Source organism: Cynoglossus semilaevis, chromosome 5 (genome assembly GCF_000523025.1).
Source record: "Cynoglossus semilaevis isolate Cse_v1.0 chromosome 5, Cse_v1.0, whole genome shotgun sequence".
NCBI lineage: Eukaryota > Metazoa > Chordata > Actinopteri > Pleuronectiformes > Cynoglossidae > Cynoglossus > Cynoglossus semilaevis.
The window spans coordinates 12,861,787-12,866,289 of NC_024311.1; positions in this window are offsets into that span (position 1 = coordinate 12,861,787).

The following is a 4,503-nucleotide window of genomic DNA, read 5'->3' on the forward strand; positions in this document are numbered from 1 at the left end:
CAGAGGCTTCAGCTTCAGCAGTGAGGCTCACCCTGGTTTAAGGCTTTAAGTGTTTAATTAGAGCTTGTAATTAAATGTGTTAGTGATAATCAATCAAAGGCTACAGTAATGTTTTTCTCCCTATCAATTAGTCTGTTAACAGTTCCCATAGGCAACGAGAAAGCATTTCCACAGGAGACCTCAGTTTTCAGCCCCTCTTCTCCACGAGGTAAAAGAAAACATCCGAGTGCTTCTGCATCGATCAGCAGCTTTGAAATTATCATAACGAGTTCAGGTAACTAGAACTTGAGAAATAGGAGTTTGAATAGAGAGATAGATGGAAAGTTATACGGAGATTGGATTTTTTTTTTTTGTATTGGAAAGTTTGTTTTCAAATGTCACGGTCCATAAATGTAGCCGTGGATACAATTCCATAGACTGGAGAAAGAGTCCAGGGTGAAACCCCGCCCTCGCTTGTTGTCCACTGGGACTGAGTCCAGGCTCCTGCAACTAAGTGGTGGCAGATGAAGATACACGACTTAAAGATCCACTGTGAACCACAAAGACGAAATGTGTATTTGGTTGCAATGATTCTCTGACAAAACTGCAGAACACAAGTGCTTTGTCTTCTCTAAACAAGGGCACTCTACATTATGAAACTGATGTCAAAGAAGACCTAATATTATACTTGGAGAAAAGACAAAGACAAAGTTCTTCAACTGAAACTGAAAACGTCAAAAACAGTGTCTATCCATGAACTTTATTATTCAAAAAATCAATTACAGTAACAAATGTATGTCATGAGAAGACCTCTCTCTATTTCTACAAATATGAATGACATCATAAAGGCATATACAGTATGTCAAACCTAAGGCATAGGTGCCATGAAATATAGGTCTGTAGTAAAGAGTCTACATTAATGTTTACTAAATGGATTAAATGCAGTGGTCTAACCCTATCCATACTGAATAATTCTCTAATTTGGGCTTGATGCTATTTTTATTATTTCATTTTTCATTTACGTTGTTCAGAAAAACATTTGCTGCAGCTTTGTTCAAATTCATTATTTCTGGTTAAAGCATTATCAGTACTGGACCCCTGTTCGGTGCCTTTAGTGATCGAGTTTGACACCTTAGGCATGACTGATAGATTCTGGATTCACAACACTCAGAAACATGTTTAACAAATGCTAAAGGCTCCATGGGCATATTTTCCCTTCCTTGTAGGGAATAAATTCTCATTAATTTGAAAGTGCTCAATTTACTTATAAATGACTTAGTGCATTCAAATGCACCTGGTCCAGATGGCAGCTGAATATTTTTGATTGAACGCGGTAAAGACGTCTGGGGATCTAAACATGGAGGACCTTTTTGAAACTAATCATGTATAAATAATTAGAGCTGATTTCTATAATTTGATCTTTACTTCTCATCCTCGGTGATTCTGAGGGCAGGAGTCTCAGTAGAGTAACCCAGAAATCCTTAAATAAGTTAACGAAATATTCCTCAGCCACATCAGATGATTGGATTGATAAAGCTTTTCATGGTTTTATCCTGGGTGTCCTGGATGAAGGCATCCAGTCATTTAACACTTCAACTTCAACTACATGTACATTTTATATTGTTAATTTAAACTTAGTATAAACATTGACTGTATATACACTCCTTTATTTTTTCCTATGGTAAATTAGTCTTTAAGGAGGATATTTTAAGTTTATATACATATATATATATATTGTACACATGTATGTATATATGTATAGTATAGTATGGTATATACTGCATGTGATATATGTCTACATACAGTATAAACACATAGTATATACATGCATAGATATAAACATAAACAAAAATATACATACATATAGGAGTGAAGGAACAAATGTAGAAAACAGTTGTTAGACATTATTGAATTAATTAACTATTTTATTCAAATACATTTTTATGGCACAAAACCAGTTCAAGATTGAGGTTGTAAAATTTAAAATATTTAGTTCGTTTAAAAAAAATGTATCTGAAAAATACTTTGGGGATGTATTCAGAAGATCAGACACAACAATCTAGAGAAACTTTTTCAAACCAAAAGTTGTGCCTTTTTTCCTTGGTACAGTAAATGTAAGAGAGAAAAACTGACGCAGCCCCTGGCCCAATTATTCCATCTCTAAATGACACGTCATTTTATTGTCATCCCACATCTTAGAGGAAACGATGGCTGGCAATTCTCTAGGCCTTGGAGCACAGTTAATAATGACTTTGATGTTGCCATTCATGGTGCATAATAGTGGTGGTTAGGGAACTTAATTAAATCTTCCGTAGGAGACATTTGGGTCAAGAGAGGAAGACCTCACAGAGCACGCTCCTCCTGAACCCTATGAGTGTTAATATCTGTAACAAACCATGATCATAACCAGGTGATGCTAAGCCATATCTTCCAGATAAACTATGTCCTGGTAATGGTATCTGAGGGATGAAAGTCATGTTTTATTTTCATTTCCTGTGTGTGTGTGTGTGTGTGTGTGTGTGTGCTTCAGAGACAAGGTAGGCTACACCTCTGGACAGTGGAGGCTTAATTAACCCAAGTACCTTTCCACAGGTCAAACATTTTATATTTTAATGAGCACAGGTGAAGAACTATATTTATTATTCTTGACAGGAAATAGATGTAGGACGTCACATTCATGCGAGAGGAGGTGAAATCTATGTAAGGAGCTCATGTCTGACCGCGTCTCTAGGAGATTGGTGCACTCTCTGTGCGCATGTTGTGTGTTTGTATGTGAGAGTCAGGGAAGCAGTGATCTGGAGCAAAACGAGGAATTATTTAACACCTACGATGATTCGTTGTTACGTTGCCATCTTTCTGAGAGTTGGTGAGATGATGGACATGTTGCAGTCTACGCGGAAGACAGTTTTGGTTACATCTGCTGGTTATACGACATACATCGGATTGTGCCACGTTTGTTGTCTTTCGTTTGTGTTGTTGTTATTTTGCACCAAAAGAATGGAATGGTGAACACACACACACACACAAGCACTACAATAAAATTAAAAAAAAATTGAATTAGTTTAAAAGAAATCATGGTAAGCTGGTAACTTTGCTAAGACAGGACGTCTGAAGCATCAACTAGCCTAAAGGTTAGCCGTCTGTTACCTAAGCTAAAAATAAAAAAAAATAAGACAAAATAAGTTAATTGAAAAACAGAATCTATAAAACAGACCCAAAACCCCACGTAATGTTAAAGTTTTTGACAATAACGTCAGCTTTCAGACCCTATAACTTCAAATAAACATTCATTGTCTGAAGAAGGAACAAAGGTTAATAATAGCCTTATTTCTGACTAGAACAGACCATTGTGTTAATGTGTTATTTTAAAATGGTCGGAATATTGTGGCCGACAGAAAATGTGTCTTATTTTTCCGCTCTGAACTACTCATAATTGCAATAATGGCATAAAATGACTTACAATGAAGATAATTGTGAGAGAGACATAATTACCATTTTAAGATTTTGAAAGAAAGATAAAGAAAGATTTCTGAAGCCTGCGGCTGCAGGCACAGGGCAGACTAGTAAAGAGCAGTGAGTGAGGGGAAAATCATGAACAAAAGAGTTGTAGAAGTTATCAGATGGTAGCTAAAAAAGATTAAGATAGATTAAAAAAAATTTTTAAAAAATCACTGTTTGTAAGAGATACAGAAAAACAGTTGGCATGAACAGTTGTTTCCAATAAGAACAAAGTAGATCATTGAAATTGTATTATGTTGGCTTAAATGTCTTAAATGCCAAAAATAATCCCAAGAGAGAAACCAGACCATAAAACTGCAGCTAGCTAACTGTTGATATAACAGCTTCAAATTAGTCACATGAATGATAAGAAATGACGATGAAATGATGAGAATAAAAATGATGAGAATTGATTAAATATTTAAAACAATAGTTAAAAAAACAGCAGCGTTTACACTAAAGCCACACATGTCGCTTAAATATAAATAAATGGCCTTAAATATAAGTATGACAGAGACAGTAAATAAACTGAATCATCAACTTGAAAATAAAGGCAGAGGTTAATTAAAATCCAGCCTAAAATATACACAAAATTTTAAGATTTTAAAGAATGTCTTATTTATCTAAAAGGCAGAAAAAAACAGAAAACTAATTTCTAATTCACTTCGATAACAAACAACAAAATGTTCCATCCCAGTGCCTTTATATGGTCTTGGCCCGCTCCCATGCATCTACATGGCCTCTCCACTGATCCATAAACAGTTCACACAGAGAACTGGGCAGAAACTATAGGAACAAATTTCACAGTAAATTTGACAACATCCATTTCACCCTCAAAGAGACCGACGCCACCACAAAGCCAGGACTCTGCTGGTGTCAATAGGAGCTAAACTAGGCGTCACGGCAGAAATACGAGCCAATTTTAATCGACATTTTATAGAGGTGTACGTTTGTTGAAAATTTATAGATCATTAACAGCATCCAAAAAGCTGCCTGGAGTGAAACTGTGAGAATTTTTATGACTCT